The following is a 24,273-nucleotide window of genomic DNA, read 5'->3' on the forward strand; positions in this document are numbered from 1 at the left end:
ACGAAATGCTTCCCTCATACACGATTAACGAACAATAGAAGAATGACAATTGCCAAATCTTCACATGCAATATAGACTACAATTACTAAACTACAAATTACTACAACAATACTACTGTCTACTATTTTTACAATCAGAAGAATTCCAAGGGACGATCCGAAGCAGCGGTCGCCACGTGCATGGTGGCTTAATTAAAATAAAATGCAAATAATTTTATTTTTTTGCTTTAGTAGCTGTCTGTTCGATTACGAAATCTCGTAACGGTTGGCCCTGACTAGTATTATTACGCAATCTGACTGCATAGAACAACAACAAAGAATGAAATGGAAATTTTCATTAACACAATTAATTAATTAAGTCCCCAGCAACTATAAAACCTACGAAACTAAAGCACAAGTGTAACTGTTCTGTGTGTGGGAGTATGACTCAACGTACGCATCTGGCACGGTTCTTCTTCAACAACACAAGAAATTTTAAATATCATTTATACTGAATTAATTAAAGAAAATAAAAATACCATAATTACTCAAGAAAACCAGAATTACACTCTAATACAAGAACACAAGCCAGATGCTTTGTTGACTGAACCTGTAATGACGCATTATTCAGGACATTGAAATAATGAAAAATAAATCAAGTTTCGTTACCTTCATATATTGACCAAAATCACTCTAATCATTACAATATATCTCCACACCGACTCGCTATTACCACATCTCAACAAGAACTTTTCAGTATCACATCTCAGCAAGCACTCCCTACTAGCACATCTCAACAAACACTCTCTGCTACGAGTTCTTAACAAGCACTCACTACCACGAGTTCTCAACAACCACTGCCCACTACGGCATCTCAATAATCACTGCCAGTGGAGGCGGCGGAACAATACTCTCTAGCGCGATCTCTGGCGCTGTGGCTCAGTGTAGCCACCTTTCAAGATATCTGAATCTTCACAAGAGAGTAATAATCTAATCAAAATATAAATATTTTTTTTAAAAAAGAAAAACACCACAAGCGCCTAGAACCGCTCGACCACAGCGGCCGGCAGAGGCCGTCTGTCACGATCACTCAACACACACTTCCGTCCGCGTTGTTACTTATCAGATAATGTTTTCAATCTTCGAAGTGGTGCCTCTTGAAACACGAAGCACTTCTGCTCCCTAAGGTATCACCCACCAAACGAGCAGCTACTTTTTGCCCACGTTCGAATCCACTTCACGTAATGCAGTCGCAACTACGCAGAACACTGTTCTGACCACGTCTGATAACTGCAATGTATTGAGGGTACTGCGCCAGGTGCCATTCTACATCTACATCTACATCTACATTCATACTCCGCAAGCCACCTGACGGTGTGTGGCGGAGGGTACCGGGAGTACCTCTATCGGTTCTCCCTTCTGTTCCAGTCTCGTATTGTTCGTGGAAAGAAGGATTGTCGGTATGCCTCTGTGTGGGCTCTAATCTCTCTGATTTTTTCCTCATCCTCTCTTCGCGAGATATACGTAGGAGGGAGCAATATACTGCTTGACTCCTCGGTGAAGGTATGTTCTCGAAACTTCAACAAAAGCCTGCACCGAGCTACTGAGCGTCTCTCCTGCAGAGTCTTCCACTGGAGTTTATCTATCACCTCCGTAACGCTTTCGCCATTACTACATGATCCTGTAACGAAGCGCGCTGCTCTCCGTTGGATCTTCTCTATCTCTTCTATCAACCCTATCTGGAACGGATCCCACACTGGTGAGCAATATTCAAGCAGTGGACGAACAAGCGTACTGTAACCTACTTCCTTTGTTTTCGGATTGCATTTGCTTAGGATTCTTCCAATGAATCTCAATCTGGCATCTGGTTTACCGACGATCAACTTTATATGATCACTGCATTTTAAATCACTCCTAATGCCTACTCCCAGATAATTTATGGAATTAAATACGTCCAGTTGCTGACCTGCTATATTGTAACTAAATGATAAAGGATCTTTCTTTCTATGTATTCGCAGCACATTGCACTTGTCTACATTGAGATTCAATTGCCATTCCCTGCACCATGCGTCAATTCGTTGCAGATCCTCCTGCATTTCAGTACAATTTTCCATTGTAACAACCTCTCGATATACTACAGAATCATCCGCAAAAGGCGTCAGTGAACTTCCGATGTCATCCACAAGGTGATTTATGTACCGGGTGATAAAAAAAATAAGTATAAATTTGAAAACTGAATAAATCACAGAATAATGTAGATAGAGAGGTACAAATTGACACACATGCTTGGAATGACATGGGGTTTTATTAGAACCAAAAAAATACAAAAGTTAAAAAAATGTCCGACAGATGGCGCTTCATCTGATTAGAATAGCTATAATTACCATAACAAAGTAAGACAAAGCAAAGATGATGTTCTTTACAGGAAATGCTCAATATGTCCACCATCATTCCGCAACAATAGCTGTAGTCGAGAAATAATGTTGTGAAGAGCACTGTAAAGCATATCCGGAGTTTTGGTGAGGCATTGGCGTCGGATGTTGTCTTTCAGCATCCCTAGAGATGTCGGTAGATCACGATACATTTGCGACTTCAGGTAACCCCAAAGCCAATAATCGCACGGACTGAGGTCTGGGGACCTGGGAGGCCAAGCATGACGAAAGTGGCGACTGAGCACACGATCATCACCAAACGGCGCGCGCAAGAGATCTTTCATGCGTTTAGCAATATTTGGTTCTTTTGTTCTAATAAAACCCCATGTCATTCCAAGCATGTGTGTCAATTTTTACCTCTCTATCTACATTATTCCGTGGTTTATTAAGTTTTCAAATTTATACTGACTTTTTGATCACCAGGTATATTGTGAATTGCAACGGTCCTACGACACTCCCCTGCGGAACAACTGAAATCACTCTTCCTTCGATAGACTTCTCTCCATTGAGAATCACATGCTGCATTCTGTTGTCTAGGGACTCTTCAATCCAATCACATAATTGGGCTGATAGTCCAAATGCTCTTACTTTGTTCATTAAATGACTGTGGGGAACTGTATCAAACGCCTTGCGGAAGTCAAGAAACACGGCATCTACCTGGGAACCCGTGTCTGTGGCCCTCTGAGTCTCGTGGACGAATAGCGCGATCTGGGTTTCACACGATCGTCGTTTTCAAAACCCATGCTGATTCCTACAGAGTACATTTCGTGGACAAATACACCAGCGCAACCTGCAGGCTTGACTAACATCTGCATTTACGTTCAAGCACGCGTTTCTCGTGGTATTTTTGTCACCTGTACGTGGTACACGAATCAACCTGTGTATTGTGCAGAGTGACGATTATACAGGGTGTTACAAAAAGGTACGGCCAAACTTTCAGGAAACATTCCTCACACACAAAGAAAGAAAATATGTTATGTGGACATGTATCCGGAAACGCTTACTTTCCATGTTAGAGCTCATTTTATTGCTTCTCTTCAAATCACATTAATCATGGAATGGAAACACACAGCAACAGAACGTACCAGCGTGACTTCAAACACTTTGTTACAGGAAATGTTCAAAATGTCCTCCGTTAGCGAGGATACATGCATCCACCCTCCGTCGCATGGAATCCCTGATGCGCTGATGCAACCCTGGAGAATGGCGTATTGTATCACAGCCGTCCACAATACGAGCACGAAGAGGCTCTACATTTGGTACCGGGGTTGCGTAGACAACAGCTTTCAAATGCCCCCATAAATGAAAGTCAAGAGGGTTGAGGTCAGGAGAGGGTGGAGGCCATGGAATTGGTCCGCCTCTACCAATCCGTCGGTCACCGAATCTGTTGTTGAGAAGCGTACGAACTTTTCGACTGAAATGTGCAGGAGCTCCATCGTGCATGAACCACATGTTGTGTCGTACTTGTAAAGGCACATGTTCTAGCAGCACAGGTAGAGTATCCCGTATGAAATGATGATAACGTGCTCCATTGAGCGTAGGTGGAAGAACATGGGGCCCAATGAAGACATCACTAACAGTGCCTGCCCAAACGTTCACAGAAAATCTGTGCTGATGACGTGATTGCACAATTGCGTGCGGATTCTCGTCAGCCCACACATGTTGACTGTGAAAATTTGCAATTTGATCACGTTGGAATGAAGCCTCATCCGTAAAGAGAATATTTTCACTGAAATGAGGATTGACACATTGTTGGATGAACCATTCGCAGAACTGTACCCGTGGAGGCCAATCAGCTGCTGATAGTGCCTGCACACACTGTACACGGTACGGAAACAACTGGTTCTCCCGTAGCACTGTCCATACAGTGACGTGGTCAACGTTACCTTGTACAACAGCAACTTCTCTGACGCTGACATTAGGGTTATCGTCAACTGCACGAAGAATTGCCTCGTCCATTGTAGGTGTTCTAGTAGTTCTAGGTCTTCCCCAGTCGCGAGTCATAGGCTGGAATGTTCCGTGCTCCCTAAGACGCCGATCAATTGCTTCGAACGTCTTCCTGTCGGGACACCTTCGTTCTGGAAATCTGTCTCGATACAAACGTACCGCGCCACGCCTATTGTCCCGTGCTAATCCATACATCAAATGGGCATCTGCCAACTCCGCATTTGTAAACATTGCACTGACTGCAAAACCACGTTCGTGATGAACACTACACTAACCTGTTGATGCTACGTACTGATGTGCTTGATGCTAGTACTGTAGAGCAATGAGTCGCATGTCAACACAAGCACCGAAGTCAACATTACCTTCCTTCCATTGGGCCAACTGGCGGTGAATCGAGTACAGTACATATTGTTGTTGTGGTCGTCAGTCCTGAGACTGGTTTGATGCAGCTCTCCATGCTACTCTATCCTGTGAAAGCTTCTTCATCTCCCAGTACTTAACTGCAACCTACATCCTTCTGAATCTGCTTAGTGCATTCATCTCTTGGTCTCCCTCTACGATTTTTACCCTCCACGCTGCCCTCCAATGCTAAATTTGTGATCCTTTGATGTCTCAGAACATGTCCTACCAACCGGTCCCTTCTTTTTGTCAAGTTGTGCCACAAACTCCTCTTCTCCCCGATTCTATTCAATTCCTCCTCGTTAGTTATGTGATCTACCCATCTAATGTTCAGCATTCTTCTGTAGAACCACATTTCGAAAGCTTCTATTTTCTTCTTGTCCAAACTATTTATCGTCCATGTTTCACTTCCATACGTGGCTACACTCCATACAAATACTTTCAGAAACGACTTCCTGACACTTAAATCTATACTCGATGTTAACAAATTTCTCTTCTTCAGAAACTATTTCCTTGCCATTGCCAGTCTACATTTTATATCCTCTCTACTTCGACCATCATCAGTTATTTTGCTCCCCAAATAGCAAAACTCCTTTACTACTTTAAGTGTCTCATTTCCTAATCTAATTCGCTCAGAATCACCCGATTTAATTTGACTACATTCCATTATCCTCGTTTTGCTTTTGTTGATGTTCATCTTATATCCTCCTTTCAAGACACTGTCCGTTCCGTTCAACTGCTCATCCAAGTCCTTTGCTGTCAGTTTTTATTTCTTCTCCATGAATTTTAGTACCTACTCCGAATTTTTCTTTTGTTTCCTTTACTGCTTGCTCAATATACAGATTGAATAACATCGGGTATAGGCTACAACCCTGTCTCACTCCCTTCCCAACCACTGCTTCCCTTTCATGCCCCTCGACTCTTATAACTGCCATCTGGTTTCTGTACAAATTGTAAATAGCCTTTCGCTCCCTATATTTTACCCATGCCACCTTCAGAATTTGAGAGAGAGTATTCCAGTTAACATTGTCAAAACTTTCTGTAAGACTACAAATGCTAGAAACATAGGTTTGCCTTTTCTTAATCTTTCTTCTAAGATAAGTCGTAAGGTTAGTATTGCCTCACGTGTTCCAACATCTCTACAGAATCCAAACTGATCTTCCCCGAGGTCCGCTTCTACCAGTTTTTCCATTCGTCTGTAAAGAATTCGTGTTAGTATTTTGCAGCTGTGACTTATTAAACTGATAGTTCGGTAATTTTCACATCTGTCAACACCTGCTTTCTTTGGGATTGGAATTATTATATTCTTCTTTAAGTCTGAGGGTATTTCGCCTATCTCCTGCATCTTGCTCACCAGATGGTAGAGTTTTGTCAGGACTGGCTCTCCCAATGCCGTCAGTAGTTCTAATGGAATGTTGTCTGCTCCCGGGGCCTTGTTTCGTCTCAGGTCTTTCAGTGCTCTGTCATACTCTTCACGTAGTATCTTATCTCCCATTTCGTCTTCATCTACATCCTCTTCCATTTCCATATACTCCTTCCACCTTTCTGCCTTCCCTTCTTTGATTAGAACTGGGTTTCCATCTGAGCTCTTGATATTCATACAAGTGGTTCTCTTTTCTCCAAAGGTCTCTTTAATTTTCCTGTAGGCAGTATCTATCTTACCCCTAGTGAGATAAGCCTCTACATCCTTACATTTGTCCTCTAGCCATCCCTGCTTAGCCGTTTTGCACTTCTTGTCGATGTCATTTTTGAGACGTTTGTATTCCTTTTTGCCTGCTTCATTTACTGCATTTTTATATTTTCTCCTTTCATCAATTAAATTCAGTATTTCTTCTGTTACCCAAGGATTTCTATTAGCCCTCGTCTTTTTACCTACTTGATCGTCTGCTGCCTTCACTACTTCATTCCTCAGAGCTACCCATTCTTCTTCTACTGTATTTCTTTCCCCCATTCCTGTCAATTGTTCCCACATTCCAGTCAATTGTACTCCACAGTACATATAGACGAAACTAAAATGAGCTCTAACATGGAAATTAAGCGTTTCCGGACGCATGTCCACATAACATCTTTTCTTTATTTGTGTGTGAGGAATGTTTCCTGAAGATTGGCTGTACCTTTTTGTAACACCCTGTATAGCACTCCCCGGCACGTTGGAGATGTGGCCGCAAGAAGGCGACAAGCACACGACGGACCGCGCGCAGAGGGCATCCGCAGCATCAGCCGAGAAGAACAAATTTTGGAGGACGCCGGGTCGGCGCTGTGACGTCGCGGCTGCAGCCGGGCGTTTGGTGCGGTATTCCGGCTGGCGGCTAATCGGAGCTCTCAGAACGTCTGCGGCGCGCCTGCAGGCAGGTCGTTAGGCCGCCCATTCACCTGCAGCGAGTCGCCACTGGAGCGAGGACACCTCACAGGTAAGTTCCGTGTCAAAGCACCGGCCATTACGCCTCATTAGGCGGCGGACGCCACTTGCTACGGACCTTTGTCGCAACGAGGCTAGGCGAACACTTCGCAAACAGTATTGTTGGAACGAACTGTGCGAGTTTCACTTGAGTGAATCACGAAAATGTGTCTGATGTTGACACGGTGACTGAGTTGAGAAGTTCTAGGGACAATATGGTATGACACTCGATCCTGCTGCGGTTCGCATTTCAGATAATTTTCAAGTTATTTTAAACCGTCTAGGTCGGTTCTTCTTTAGAAACAATTATTTCTTCTTTGTAGTTTACGTGGATTTTACACGTGGGAACAGCAGCTAGTGGATCAGTGTAACCTTATACAGTCTACTCGCTCTCATTCCTCGCTTCACCGTTTGACATATCGCCCACTTTCACTAACTTCGTGCGAGTTGACACGTAATATCTCTCTCGTTCTTTTTTTACTTCTAATAATTCTGGTTTTAGGAGTCAACGTGTGATGCCACGCGTAAGTTCCGCGACCAGAAGCCTTTCCTGTGATCGCCTAGTCATGGTAACGAAAGATGGGTAGCGAAATGTGTAAATTTTGCTCTGTGCTTTTTAATAATCTCTTCGAAATGTGGTCCACAACCTGTACAAAATTTTCGAGTGACGCCATTTTTCTTTTATTTGGCTGTAATTATTAGACGAAATTCTGCAAGATTCCCACACTAAACTGATTTCAGCGTCTATGGTCATGTTACAGTGATCAATACCCATAGATACCTCGTTTTTCTCAGTCTTGATGGCCTGAAAATGGCCATAGACACCGAAATAATCTGATTGTGGGAGGCTATAAACTTTCACTCAAAAAAAGGAAAATGAGGTCACTTAATAACTTTGGTATAAGTGCTCTCGTACTTTGCATGCCTGTGTTTGCAGTATGGGGCTGAGACTGAAGTCGGAGGAAGAAAGTCGCCGGCCCTTGTGGCCAAGCGGTTCTAGGCGCTTCACTCTGGAACCGTGCGACCTCTACTGTCGCAGGTTCGAATCCTGCCTCGGGCATGAATGTGTGTGATGTCCTTTGTTTGAAGTAGTTCTAAGTCTAGGGGGCTGATGACCTCAGATGTTAAGTCCCATAGTGCTCAGAGCCATTTGAACCTTTTTTGACAGAAAGTCAATATATTTCTAGATAGATCTGAGAAACCTCATAAAAATAACTTTTCTCCGAGCCTGACTAGCCCCAGTGTCTACGCGCTAAGTTATGTGACCAAGCTGAACACGTAAGATAAAATTACTTATGTTGTGGGTTATAAGTATGGTTATTAGAGGAATTACCTTGTTGTGTCAGATGGGTTCAGTTGAATAATTTTTTAGAGGAAGAAATTAACGACTTTTCACCCCACTGACCACTTCAAAGCTGACTTAGGAAGTTGAAGGAACCATCTCGGCATTGGACTGAATGATACACCGAATGCACGGAAAACCAGCGTCTACATGGCCAGACGGAGATGTGTCATCCGGTTCTACCGACAGCGAATCACTCCGCTCGGTAACTTCGGCGTTCGCCTGAAATGATTAAGGGAAAGCACGAGAAATATAAATCTGGGTAGCTGGACGGTGATCAGCATCAAGCTCTGCCCGAATACCACTCCGACCTCTTTATCACCGTGCTAATTTTTGACACGTTGAAACAGACTCTACGGACAATTGATCGTAAACGCAGCCATCCACGGCCGTATTTACAACCCGGGTGGCATTGGTTTTATAGACATTAGGCCTTGGGCCAGGCGTGTTTCTGTGCCTAGCGTTTCACTCCCGCTGCGGGAGACATCTTCACAGGTAACGAAGACACACTTACAAGGGAAGGCCTGACAAGGCCAACCGATTTGATGCTCATATTTGGCGGTTCGCTTGTATACAATCTAAAATGAAAGACTGAAAGATATTTTGGCTGAGCCCCCCCTCCCTCTCCCTCGGTTTTATGGGGACTAGCCCTCAAGTTCATGACGCGCAGTTGATTCAAAATTGTCGAGCTCGATATATAATTGAGAACAGAGAATTTTTCATCATCATATATGTGGTCAGCGAACGTTTACTTTCCTATAAATCGAGCAAAAAAACTTTTTTGACTGATGCTTATGTACCTAGCAATAAGGGAAATACTGTGCAACGAAAACGTCGCTGGCTGGAAAATCTTCTTCCCGCATGCATTTCTTTCTTCGTTCATATTTTTTCTGTTCTGAAATTGGTAGTAATAGGAGGTTCAAATGGCTCTGAGCACTATGGGGCGTAACAGCTGAGGTCATCAGTCCCATAGAACTTACAACTACTTAAATCTAACTAACCTAAGGACATCACACACATCCACGCCTGAGGCAGGATTCGAACCTGCGATCGTAGCGGTCTCGTGGTTCCAGACTGAAGAGCCTAGAACCGCTCCGCCACACCGGCCGGCAATAGGAGATAAGTAAGTCAGTATGAAATAACAACACGGTAGGCAGTAAAACTTGACAAACAACTTGGACTAGTGAAAAATTGGAAGTTTAATTCTGGTCACTGTACAATGGCTCTTTCGCACACACTGTTGTATGTCCTCAATTTCTTTTGAACAACCAGATGGATGGTACTTGTCATATAAACATTTGAAAAAAATGTGCACGCCGCACCAAGAACTTCTAATTAATGCTATCTTCGCGCAATTACATCGTTTCTTTCGAAGATTAGGGGGAAAACAGACTTGGTTTGCACTTAAAAACAATTCTTTTCAGGTAATTAATTTTGATGTTTAGCACGCATACGATAACATTGCTTGAAAAGTCGCTGCTGAAAGTTGATCGTGAATTATGCTAGGAGTAGTTATCCCACCCGCGCTGTTGGGCTATTACCGCCAGTCTTCCACCAGCAGACTGAAATTTTGAAGCCTCAAAAGGAAGTTTTTAAATTGGCTGGCACACAGGTGAGTTGTTTGCCGGTATTATTTCTACCGTGCAAGTCGCCTGATCCTCGACATCCGTGAACAAGCGATGATTCATGACAGTATTAGTTTGTCCAATCCAAGAATCGAATATCAGACAAAAATTGTTATCAGCAACGTATGGTTCCAAAATGTTCTCAAGATATGTTTTGTAAATTTAATTTGTCAATTTATCGGATATGGAGCAAGTGAGGCAAACAATTTTGAACGAGTCAGTTAAACGGTTGACCCCATGTATACCACGATGATCAAGTTAATCTTTAGTTCCTTAAAAGTACAACAGAACTTGGGCAACAATTTGCCCGACGCTACGATGGAATACTGCGCTATGTACGAATGCGATATTTTGTGTATACTACCAACTGCGACAAGGATTGTTTATCTGTCTTACGCAAAAACGTTCGAACGCTCGCCCTCGCAGCACACTTACTCGGATTTTTTTCATACAGTGAGGCTCAAAGTTTCTAATTCTTTAGTAATCCGAGTCGTTTGAGAAGCTTATTTGTCTACCTTCTATTATTCCATGTTGAAATACTTACTTTATTAACGCTCCTATACTTACCAATTTAGGAACGGAAAAAATACAAACGAAAGAAAGAATGCATAGGGGAATCGAACAGAAGTTCTCTGTTCCCCTTTGCCTTGGTCGCTACACCAGCGGCACTTTCGTTGCACGTACGTTAAGTGGCAGCCCAAAAGATTTTCTTTCCTCCCTTTCTAGGAATATATACGTTTGAGGACCACATACATGATGAACAATGCTTTCTTTTCAGTTATTTATCCATCTCGTCAATTATGAGTCGATTGCACGCCATCAGCTTTAATGGTAGTTTTGTCAGAAAAGGGAGTGGAGGAAGGGGGGGAGGGGAGGGTTGAGCCAAAATATCTTAGATTATTTCATTTTAGGTTGTATACAACTATCTGCCAAATATAAGCCGAATGGGTTGGCCGTGTCTGAGGCGTTCCCCTTGGTAGTTAATTTTCAAACGAAAACATGTTTATCTGAGTGGAATTTCCGAGCTTTTTACTGGTGACAGCGCAACGGCTCAGTTCTTACGACAGCTACAAGCTCCTTAACACGTGTCGGAGCGACTTCGCGATCTCTGGCAGCTGTCGGATGAGAACTTGGCGCTGCTAGGTGCTAACAAAGAGCAGAACATGCAAAACAGATAATGGAGAAAGTGACTGTAGAACCTACGATAAGAAGAAAAGATTAGCGCAAGATGATACAGGGTGGTGGACAGCATCAAACCAGTCGAAAGGCTGATGACCTAGAAAGAAAACTACATTACTTCCTTTGTATTCCACGCAGAAAACATGTCATCAAGTGCATGAAGACATGCGCTTGTCTCCGCGTCCTCTAGAAATTTGGGAATGTATTTCCGCAGGATGTGAGCCAGAAACTTGTGTAGTCATTCGTTCTTGCCGACTCCTACTATTGCTACGTAAATCAACACGGCGCGAATACCGAAAACTATAGACTACAGTTGTTTGTGTGCTTTACGTCTGCAACATCAACCTGTATGACAAAGTCATTGTCTCATACGCTCAGTTAGGATGGTTGTGGCCAGAATAGACACGCTTCGTCGGTTTCTCAAGGTGCGCGAGCCTCATTATCTCGCCTCAAACATCAGGTACGAATCATGTCATTATAATAGCGACAGAGATCTAACATATCTAGTATTCTGGTTATAGTCATAGATGCCAGCGGCTGGAACGAGCTACCATACCCTCTACAAAAGCGTCAGCATCATTTTGCAGTTAAGAGAATACTGAAACATTCCTTTCATCATTTTCGTAATTTCTGTCCTAAAAATGAACGCAATGACCATTTCTCCTTGTTTAGCAGTAGAGCAGTCACCTGTTACTTTTAGTTACTCTTCCTTCCTCCCGTTTAAGTGATTTCTCTAAGCTTTCTTTTCCTACTTTGTTCTTTACTTGAGTTTTGCTGTTTCTCGCCTGCTATTCGTCCTTTCTCACTTCCGTTACTGCCAGGGCCCACGGTTCAAAACTACCCTTTAGAGTATTTCTGTTATGCAGCTGCCCCACCGAAATATAAACTTCTGTTATTTTTGCTGTAGCTGTCACTGTTTTAACTCCTCTTGTAACTACTGTTTTTAAATTTTAGATTCCATACTAAATATAAGAGGTACTGTAATACAAGTTGTATTATGGATGTAACAATAAAATATGCAAAATTTCTGGCTACATTTAAGCGTTGATGTTATGGGTAAATAAATCCTCACACATCTAAAGTATTCCTAACACGCAGGGTGCGCGGGAAGAGCGGTCGTGTAAGAGGGAACTTCTATAATTTTATCACCATGATCATTACCTGAGATGTGTGCTGGAGGAAGCAACACGCTTGTTAACGAGTTTTGAAGTGGATGTTCTCGGAATTTTATCAGTAAGCTTTTATAAGGGCCTCGACGTGTTTCCACTGTCTCTTACTGGAGTTCGCAGAACATTTCTGTGAAGTTCTTGAACTGAATGAACGAACCCGACGTTAATTGTGCAGCTCTTCTTTGAATACTTTTTCTCTCTTACTTTAATACAACCTGACAGGTGGCGTAGACCGACGAATCATACCGAAGCGTCCGTCGGACGAATGTTTTGTAAGCCCAACTGCACTTTGGAACGATAACCATATTCCTGCTGTCTTTAGACGAAATATTTTACGTTAAAATTTAAAAAAAATGCATGTCCATTTCAAGAAAAAAAAACGGAATTATTTAAACTGGCTGCTACCTGTCTGGCGTCGCTGAACTGGTAAGGTGGAACTTTAGCAACCAAATAAACTTGTCCAAGCAGATTTTTGTATGCGATTCTTTACCGTAACGAAAGTTTGTGGCCACAGATGAACTACAGAAGCTCTGTTCAATCTCGAAAACGTGAGAAATGTAACGAAAGGCCATTGCTGCTTTGTCATATTGAAATACAGGAAACCACCACTTTATGTCGTTCCTTGTGACATTTGCTGTCGTTCCTCATACGAGTTATTGGCAGAAATGTAACATACCGAGTATCTGTGGGAGGACGGGGGAGAGGCGGGGGTGTAGGTGACGGGATATGTTAGTCTCACAGTGGGTGACAGAACAGTTTTAAAGATGTCACGACAAATCACTCTGGGTTCAGTTGCTTCCCTTCCATGTGCCTCGCCTGCTACGCCCTTTAGTACTGGTAACAGATTGTGAACAATACTGAGCAGTATGTGTTAAACTGTTTTAGCTGCGGTAATCACCCCCTGGGGAAAATATACATCATAAAACAGCATTGATATCTGAACTGAAATATGTTTTCTTCTTTTCTTTGTGAGTATTAAACGCAGTGTTCAGTAGTTGTAGGCAAGTTGGAACTGTAAGCAAGAGTGTCAGTCAAAGCATTTCATTGAGAAAGACATCCCTAGAAGTCTTGGGAACTGACTATAGACCTTCACTTCCCACAGTGGATTTGGGAGACAGGGAGAAACTTGTGACGAGTAAAGCATTTGATTCAAACTGGTGAAAGATGGACACTTGCCCCGGCTGGAAGAGCACTGCCAGTGAAAAGCAAGCGCCTAGTTTTCTAATCTCTGACCGGCACACAAATTTAACTTGTCGCAAATGCACTGATTTTTTAAATTAAATTTTCTGTAACACCAGTGTAATTAAATGAATATAACATTTTGGGAATGATGTAACTTCATGAATGTTCATGAATCTGTGAAACAAAATGGCCACCAACTGCATTTAAAGATTCATAATTAGGTGTCGCAAACAAATTAGCATTGACAGAAACTCTAATTAACGTATTACAAATTAATGTTGTTTGACCTTGGGCACCAGATTTGGTGTTACTGAATAGATCTTGCTTGTGGACAGTGTGTGCGTGATCAATGAATGAAGTTATAATTGTCCGTCTAACACCACTCCCTACTCCGGATGCGCTAAGAGTATTAATTCCGGCCCAGGTGAGATCACGCGCAATAGGGGCTTAAATTAATCCGCGGTGAATGTGCAGTGGTTAATTCAAATAATGACTCTGGCTGAAATGCTCTGCATCTGACTGCGGTAAAGATAGCTCATCTTCTTCCCTGCAAGTAAAATTTAAAAGTTTCACGTCCCTTAGAAATTCTAAAAAATAAAATAAAAATAACGAATTTTCGCGTACTTCCACTTACGTAAACACTTTAAACGCTCAAAGAAAACTGTTCAGCCTACTAAACTTCAAAACCAGCAATTACCGATACACTTTCAATTCAAAACTCCCAACTACAAATAAGAACGAAACGATATCTACTGTAACGAAGCTTCTACTACTGTTAACAAAACAGCATTACACACAATGTGCTGTATTATTCTACTTCTAGAATATATTTTCACACATTTGAATATGTGACACATGCCTATACTTATGACTTTGTCACCCCACTGGGCAATATACAAGGTGTAAAGGTACAAGTGTAGATATTTCTACTGGTGACTGCGGATGGTATACTGAACAACGTTACATAAGTATTTATGTCATTTACATACTAATATTATGGCTACTACAAGAAGTACATTTTTATGTTCGGTAGTACCTCAAAGTACATATGGCACGAGCAAGCCGTATGCTTATTTTCCTATGCGCAGTAGGTCAGGTGTTGTGCGGATGTGTTGACGCAAAATGGTTAGTCTACATTGAAAGGAGTTGTCCACTTAGTGGTGCAGTTACGACCGTGCGGAAAACATGAGGTGCTAAAGCTTGTGATGTGGTTGTGGGAAGACTATTCGATGCACAGACAAACCAAACAACAGGCTGAAGCTTGTACATATTAAGGTACAACATTTAAAAATATTTGCGTCTTTAGCCGTTACACCCGTATATCCAAGTATTATACATTCTCCTATCATCACTTGTTGTTGTTGTTGTGGTCTTCAGTCCGGAGACAGGCTTGATGCAGTCCTTCATGCTACTCTATCCCGCGCATGCTTCTTCATCTCCTAGTAACTACTGCAACGTACATCCTTCTGAATGTGCTTAGTGTATTCATCTCTTGGTCTCCCTCTACGATTTTTACCCTCCGCGCTTCCTTCCAATACTAAACTGATGATCCCTTGATGCTTCAGAAGGTGTCCTACCAACCAATCCCTTCTTCTAGTCAAGTTGTGCTACAAATTCCTCTGCTCCGAAATTCTATTCAGTACCTCCAAATTAGTTACGTGATCTGTCCATCTAATCTTCAGCATTCTTCTGCAGCAGCACATTTCGAAAGCTTCTTGTCTAAACTAGTTATCATCCATCTACATCTACATCTATACTCCGCGAGCCACCTTACGGTGTGTGGCGGAGGGTACTTATTGTACCACTATCTGATCCCCCCTTCCCTGTTCCATTCACGAATTGTGCGTGGGAAGAACGACTGCTTGTAAGTCTCCGTATTTGCTCTAATTTCTCGGATCTTTTCGTTGTGATCATTACGCGAGATATATGTGGGCGGTAGTAATATGTTGCCCATCTCTTCCCGGAATGTGCGCTCTCGTAATTTCGATAATAAACCTCTCCGTATTGCGTAACGCCTTTCTTGAAGTGTCCGCCACTGGAGCTTGTTCAGCATCTCCGTAACGCTCTCGCGCTGACTAAATGTCCCCATGACGAATCGCGCTGCTTTTCGCTGGATCATGTCTATCTCTTCTATTAATCCAACCTGGTAAGGGTCCCATACTGATGAGCAATACTCAAGAATCGGACGAACAAGCGTTTTGTAAGCTACTTCTTTCGTCGATGAGTCACATTTTCTTAGAATTCTTCCTATGAATCTCAACCTGGCGCCTGCTTTTCCCACTATTTGTTTTATGTGATCATTCCACTTCAGATCGCTCCGGATAGTAACTCCTAAGTATTTTACGGTCGTTACCGCTTCCAATGATTTACCACCTATGGCATAATCGTACTGGAATGGATTTCTGCCCCTATGTATGCGCATTATATTACATTTATCTACGTTTAGGGACAGCTGCCAGCTGTCGCACCATTCATTAATCCTCTGCAGGTCTTCCTGGAGTACGTACGAGTCTTCTGATGTTGCTACTTTCTTGTAGACAACCGTGTCATCTGCAAATAGCCTCACGGAGCTACCGATGTTGTCAACTAAGTCATTTATGTATATTGTAAACAATAAAGGTCCTATCACGCTTCCTTGCGGTACTCCCGAAATTACCTCTACATCTGCAGATTTTGAACCGTTAAGAATGACATGTTGTGTTCTTTCTTCTAGGAAATCCTGAATCCAATCACAAACCTGGTCCGATATTCCGTAAGCTCGTATTTTTTTCACTAAACGTAAGTGCGGAACCGTATCAAATGCCTTCCTGAAGTCCAGGAATACGGCATCAATCTGCTCGCCAGTGTCTACGGCACTGTGAATTTCTTGGACAAATAGGGCGAGCTGAGTTTCACATGATCTCTGTTTGCGGAATCCATGTTGGTTATGATGAAGGAGATTTGTATTATCTAAGAACGTCATAATACGAGAACATAAAACATGTTCCATTATTCTACAACAGATTGACGTAAGCGAAATAGGCCTATAATTATTCGCATCTGATTTATGACCCTTCTTGAAAATGGGAACGACCTGCGCTTTCTTCCAGTCGCTAGGTACTTAACGTTCTTCCAGAGATCTACGATAAATTGATGATAGAAAAGGGGCAAGTTCTTTACCATAATCACTGTAGAATCTTACGGGTATCTCGTCTGGTCCGGATGCTTTTCCGCTACTAAGTGATAGCAGTTGTTTTTCAATTCCGATATCGTTTATTTCAATATTTTCCATTTTGGCGTCCGTGCGACGGCTGAAGTCAGGGACCGTGTTACGATTTTCCGCAGTGAAACAGTTTCGGAACACTGAATTCAGTATTTCTGCCTTTCTTCGGTCGTCCTCTGTTTCGGTGCCATCGTGGTCAACGAGTGACTGAATAGGGGATTTAGATCCGCTTACCGATTTTACATATGACCAAAACTTTTTAGGGTTCTTGTTTAGATTGTTTGCCAATGTTTTATGTTCGAATTCGTTGAATGCTTCTCTCATTGCTCTCTTTACGCTCTTTTTCGCTTCGTTCAGCTTTTCCTTATCAGCTATGATTCGACTACTCTTAAACCTATGATGAAGCTTTCTTTGTTTCCGTAGTACCTTTCGTACATGATTGTTATACCACGGTGGATCTTTCCCCTCGCTTTGGACCTTAGTCGGTACGAACTTATCTAAGGCGTACTGGACGATGTTTCTGAATTTTTTCCATACATGGCTACACTCCATACAAATACTTTCAGAAAAGGCTTTGCGACACTTAAATCTATGCTCGATGTTAGCAATCTTCTCTTCTTGAGAAACACTTTCCTTGCCGTTACCAGTCTACATTTTATATCCTCTCTACTTCGACCACCATCAGTTTTTTGTTTCCCAAATAGCAAAACTCATCTACTAATTTAAGTGTCTCATTTGCTAATCTAATTCCCTCAGCGTCATCTGATTTAATTCGACTAAATTCCATTATCATCGTTTTCCTTTTGTTGATGTTCATCTCATATCCTCCTTTCAAGACACTGTCCATTCCGTTCAACTGCTCTTCCAGGCCCTTTGCTGGTTCTGACAGAATTACGTCATCGGCAAACCTCAAAGGATTTTAATTCCTACTCCAAATTTTTCTTTTGTTTCCTCTACTGCTTGCTCCATATACAGATTGAATAACGTCGGAGATTGGCTACAACCTCGTCTCACTCCCTTCCCAACCACTGCTTCCCTTTCGTGCCCCTCGACTCTTATAACTGCCATCCGGTTTCTGTAAAAATTGTAAATAGCCTTTCGCTCCCTGTATTTGACCCCTGCAACCTTCAGAATTTTAAAGAAAGTATTCCAGTCAACATTGTCAAAAGCCTTCTCTAAGTCTACAAATGCTAGAAACGTAGGTTTGCCTTTTCTTAATCTATCTTCTAAGGTAAGTCGTAGGGTCAGTATTGCCTCACGCGTTCCAACATTTCTACGGAATCCAAACCGATCCTCCTCCTCGGCAAACTGTCCCAAGAGTGAGACTGGTAAGGTAGACGACCCAAAATATGTCCAGAACGAGCAAATATATTGTCCTGTTGTTTTCCCCAGCACATGGATGGATTGTTTATTTTGATGAGTGTTGCATCGGAAGTATTCAGGAATCTGATTTGGAGCACTGATACGTCCCGGCCAGACAATACTGTACTTTGCCCTTCATATGAACACATAGCAGTACAGGCGTGCGTTATAGGGCAATTCAAGTCTTCGAAAATCTACTTGCCGAGCTTTTGTTTTAATTTTACCCAGAGATAAAAGTCCCGAGGTCTCTGGTTTGAGGATCGCGCAGGCGGTTTTGTGTTCCCAAACGATCGATCTTAGTATCTCCTAATGTTCTGCTAGGAATGTCTATAATGTCTGCGGGAAATGGGCGAGACATCCATTATGTTGTTACCACATGGACTGACTTATCTCCAGAGGGATATCTTCCAACATCTGCCGCATCATATCTGTTAGAAGCTGTAGATACTTGTGACTATTTAGAGGCTCACTAATAAAACAGAGACTGGTCACGCGATTTCCAAAAAGCCCGCACTACAGGTTGACAGAAAAAGGTGTTGATTCATCGCCTTCTGTCGGCCAGCGTTCTTTTCCAACTGACGAGAAATGCATGTTGCCAAGACTGATTTATCCACGGTTTGTAAGCGATACTTGCATAGAAACGCCGCATCAATTTGCAGTTTTCACACCATTCGTAGAACTGCAACCAGTTTTGATACTTTCTGCTACGAAGCTGTTGATGGAGCGAAATTTGGAAAGGATGAAATGTGTTGGAATGTAGTACTGGGTGACGACGCTCCATTGTCTGATTCCATTCGCACATTCAGCATACTATGTAATGACGTCTGGTTTGTGTGCTACATCTCCTAAAATGTTGTCGCATTCTCTCACAGTTGTCCTTTTTCGTTGGCGTGTTTTATTCTCCACACTTCCAATTTCTTCAATATGTTTCATAATGTTTGACGCATCAATTTCGTTTGGATACGTTTCAGCGCACCATCGTACCGTTGCTCTAGCGGCTTAGCGACACTCAACCTAAACGGAAGCCGTATTCACTTTTTTCAGAAGTGGTACACTCTAAGAAAGGCTGAATAGCTTCAAGGGCAAGATATCTGACCACCACAACCTCAGAGCACAGACTGATGGGCTTCAAACGTAGAGGTAGACCACACGAACCAGTTAATACCAGAGCTACGTTTGCTCACATTTCGGACAGTAGGACAGAAATTTGTGGAACCTGTTCTTCTGACAGCGAGGCAGTGGTTTATAGCGTTGTTATCTTTTTACTATTGGACAAGTTCCACAAGTGTTATGTCGTCGAAGTCCTCTCTGAAGGCTGTTTCCAGTGCCACAGATAAAGCGCATAGCTCCATAAAAAAATACCAGTGCCATAATTTTGCAGCTACAAACGTTAAAAATTACTCACATACGTCAGAAAATATGCGACGTCGTCCGCTGTATATTAGCGAAAACTACAGCATCTTACATGTGTTCATTCTGGATACATTTTGATTGCCCTATCTCAATTTTCTCACCCTGTATAACAGAACACATAACGAAGCCTAGCGAAATTCTTGAGTTTAAGTGTAAAGTTCAAATTTCGCAATTTGTTGTTCTGTTTTCTTAAAGTAAGTGAACAGACAGCGGTTGAGAGGAATGTAAGTTGCCCAGTTCATAGAAATATCTGTAACGTACTCCCTTGGTTGAAGAGCTGCTTGTCGGTGACCTACAATGTAGGGTGTTGAACACTTTAAAATGTGTCTCCAGGATGGAAAAGGACTAGCAACATTAATAACATAATATGTATTTTCTATAGACTCATCAAAGGTTGCCTCGTTAACAATTTTAACAATGCTAACGGCAGCTGGTCTCTCACGCTGTGATTCATATAAATATAAACCCCATAAAACATGAAATGGAATGTGAGCATAAAAGGCACCCACTCACAGTGTCACTGCCGTATAAAAATACGAGGCATATCCGGAAAGTAAGTATCGTTTTGGAAAAAAGAAACCCTCATAAAACATTTTTTAAACCAAAATTTATTTTTACGAGAAAGAGAGGATCGCAAACTATTTTTCTACATAGTTGACAATATTGTTCAGATATCAGTCATGGCGGGAAAGCAACTTTTCTGTGCCCTCTTCATAGAAAGACGCCGCCAGTGAAGGCAGCCACTGCTGAACGACGTTTTTAGCATCGTTATCGCTGTCAAAACGTCTTAACGTCTTCCTCCAAAATGACGATGACGCTTAAGTTCAAGAACTAAGTGGTAGAAGATGCAAGATCGGGACTGTACGGCGGGTGATCGAACTGTTCCCTTTCTAAATGTTGAACAATGCTATGGGTGACACCAGCTGAATGGGGCCGTGAGTTTTGTCATAACGCAGCAAAAGCCCTGACTGAGCATTCCACGCCGTACAGCCCCCTTCTCGCTCCTTCTTTCTGAAATTATAGCGTGATGCTGAAGGAAGGCGCTTTAACAACAATGGCGACGCAAGAAACGATATTCAGCAATTGCTGTCCTTATCGGCGGCATATTTCAGTGAAGAGGGCATAGAAAAGTTGATTTTATGACAAATGTCACAATGGTGGAAACTATGTAGAGGAGTAGTTTCATAGATGCTCTTTCTTGTAAAAATAAATTTTGATTTGAAAATATGTTTTTAAGAGTTTTTCTTCAAAACAATACTTACCTTCCGGACTTGCCTCGTATAATGGATTGCGAAAATTTCTTCCGGCAAATTAATGCAGCAGTTACTAATTCTGTAATCGCGACTTTAATTTTCGAATTATTTATTACAGTTGTAAACTGTTGATACGTTGTGTAAAAGGCAGAAATCTGCACACTAGGAGAAATTTAGGACTGCTGACATGTTTTTGGAACTCGTAGAGTATATATTCACAACCGCCATTGATAAGTAGTAACTAAGAATCAAAATTTGTTGGCGATTATACAAACACAAGTAATGAATCGCGTAGCGCTCCAGCCTGCTTGATATAGAAAAGCGGTACTGGATTGGATCCGCGCGGCTGATTAACGGCTTTCATTTCATACTTCGTCCATGTTGAGTTCGATTTTAGGTGGTTTCCGGCACTCGTTTAAGCAAATCCCGTCTGGTTTCCCACATCTGCCTCGCAAACAGTTGAGACGCACACGGAACAAAATTTAGTCGGATAACAGAAAGATGATGCAAAGGACCTTGTCTCCCATCTCAGGCTAAGTGACTATTTGGCGACATGAACAACAGACGGCAATTGGAATGAGGTAACTGATAAATTCTGAACAGGCGATTACCTATCATTCGCTAAGTCCAAAAAAAAACCATCAGCGTCGGAAAGCTAGAGTGTGTACTTATCCCTTGCTCGTTAGAGAAATGCGATTGTTTATGACTCTAAATACGTTGTCCTTATGTATAATATGTCATGTAAAGGCTGTTTTATAATTAATATTATAACCGACACGGACAAAAGTACAGTGTAATAAAAGCAAAAAAGTTGCAGTAAAGAAGAACCCTCCGTTTGCGAGATAACTGTGAACGTGTGATTAATCGGTGTCACTGACTATAGTACGGAATAATGTCCTGGTTAGTACAAATATATTTGAAATGTAGACTTAACGATTAAGTCCTCCTTTAATTCGGGTCAAATTTCAACAGTGGCCTACTTTAGCTGCTACTATTTCTGCAAGTTGCTTGTGAAAATGTACTGTATCGTGCTTTCGCTCCTGCTGTCCCCGCATTTGTGTGCAATACTTAACTCGTCTCTGAAATGAGTTACGAAATTTTTCGAACACCCCGAATTCCCTCACAATTCTTGACAAGACTGTGCAATTCCTGCTCTAGTTCTACAATCTTACCAACGGGTACGTTGTGCACCTCACTTTGGTGTCTCCAAACCGACCTTCAAGTTGACGAAAACTTTATCTTACGTACGATCTAGTTCTACTTATTTAATCTTCGCATTAGTAAATTGTTGTTGTTGTTGTGGTCTTCAGTCCTGAGACTGGTTTGATGCAGCTCTCCATGCTACTCTATCCTGTGCAAGCTTCTTCATCTCCCAGTACTTACTGCAACCTACATCCTTCTGAATCTGTATTCATCTCTTGGTCTCCCTCTACGATTTTTACCCTCCACGCTGCCCTCCAATGCTAAATTTTTGATTCCTTGATGCCTCAAAACCTGTCCTACCAACCGATCCCTTCTTCTAGTCAAGTTGTGCCACAATACCTCCTCATTAGTTACGTGATCTACCCACCTTATCTTCAGCATTCTTCTGTAGCACCACATTTCGAAAGCTACTATTCTCTTCTTGTCCAAACTACACTCCTGGAAATGGAAAAAAGAACACATTGACACCGGTGTGTCAGACCCACCATACTTGCTCCGGACACTGCGAGAGGGCAGTACAAGCAATGATCACACGCACGACACAGCGGACACACCAGGAACCGCGGTGTTGGCCGTCGAATGGCGCTAGCTGCGCAGCATTTGTGCACCGCCGCCGTCAGTGTCAGCCAGTTTGCCGTGGCATACGGAGCTCCATCGCAGTCTTTAACACTGGTAGCATGCCGCGACAGCGTGGACGTGAACCGTATGTGCATTTGACGGACTTTGAGCGAGGGCGTATAGTGGGCATGCGGGAGGCCGGGTGGACGTACCGCCGAATTGCTCAACACGTGGGGCGTGAGGTCTCCACAGTACATCGATGTTGTCGCCAGTGGTCGGCGGAAGGTGCACGTGCCCGTCGACCTGGGACTAGACCGCAGCGACGCACGGATGCACGCCAAGACGGTAGGATCCTACGCAGTGCCGTAGGGGACCGCACCGCCACTTCCCAGCAAATTAGGGACACTGTTGCTCCTGGGGTATCGGCGAGGACCATTCGCAACCGTCTCCATGAAGCTGGGCTACGGTCCCGCACACCGTTAGGCCGTCTTCCGCTCACGCCCCAACATCGTGCAGCCCGCCTCCAGTGGTGTCGCGACAGGCGTGAATGGAGGGACGAATGGAGACGTGTCGTCTTCAGCGATGAGAGTCGCTTCTGCCTTGGTGCCAATGATGGTCGTATGCGTGTTTGGCGCCGTGCAGGTGAGCACCACAATCAGGACTGCATACGACCGAGGCACACAGGGCCAACACCCGGCATCATGGTGTGGGGAGCGATCTCCTACACTGGCCGTACACCACTGGTGATCGTCGAGGGGACACTGAATAGTGCACGGTACATCCAAACCGTCATCGAACCCATCGTTCTACCATTCCTAGACCGGCAAGGGAACTTGCTGTTCCAACAGGACAATGCACGTCCGCATGTATCCCGTGCCACCCAACGTGCTCTAGAAGGTGTAAGTCAACTACCCTGGCCAGCAAGATCTCCGGATCTGTCCCCCATTGAGCATGTTTGGGACTGGATGAAGCGTCGTCTCACGCGGTCTGCACGTCCAGCACGAACGCTGGTCCAACTGAGGCGCCAGGTGGAAATGGCATGGCAAGCCGTTCCACAGGACTACATCCAGCATCTCTACGATCGTCTCCATGGGAGAATAGCAGCCTGCATTGCTGCGAAAGGTGGATATACACTGTACTAGTGCCGACATTGTGCATGCTCTGTTGCCTGTGTCTATGTGCCTGTGGTTCTGTCAGTGTGATCATGTGATGTATCTGACCCCAGGAATGTGTCAATAAAGTTTCCCCTTCCTGGGACAATGAATTCACGGTGTTCTTATTTCAATTTCCAGGAGTGTAGTTATCGTCCATGTTTCACTTCCATACATGGCTACACTCCATACAAATACTTTCAGAAACGACTTCCTGACACTTAAATCTATACTCGATGTTAACAAATTTTTCTTCTTCAGAAACGATTTCCTTGCCATTGCCAGTCTACATTTTATATCCTCTCTACTTCGACCATCATCAGTTATTTTACTCCCTAAATAGCAAAACTCCTTTACTACTTTAAGTGTCTCATTTCCTAATCTAATTCCCTCAGCATCACCCGATTTAATTTGACTACATTCCATTATTATTAGTAAATTAACAAGGCAGATTCTACAATTGTCAAATATCTCGACATT

At 42.9% G+C, this 24,273-nt stretch overlaps 1 protein-coding gene across 1 annotated transcript in view; it reads left to right on the top strand.

Moving 5' to 3' along the window:
- Positions 1–7,095: 7,095 nt before the first annotated feature.
- LOC126235775 (organic cation transporter protein-like) overlaps positions 7,096–24,273 on the top strand; it is a 162,096-nt gene continuing 144,918 nt past the window's right edge. The window contains exon 1 of the mRNA XM_049944577.1: positions 7,096–7,167. The gene's annotated coding sequence lies outside the window, so the exon portion shown is untranslated. The remainder of the gene's footprint in view (positions 7,168–24,273) is intronic.

Source organism: Schistocerca nitens, chromosome 2 (assembly GCF_023898315.1).
Source record: "Schistocerca nitens isolate TAMUIC-IGC-003100 chromosome 2, iqSchNite1.1, whole genome shotgun sequence".
Taxonomy (NCBI): Eukaryota; Metazoa; Arthropoda; class Insecta; order Orthoptera; family Acrididae; genus Schistocerca; species Schistocerca nitens.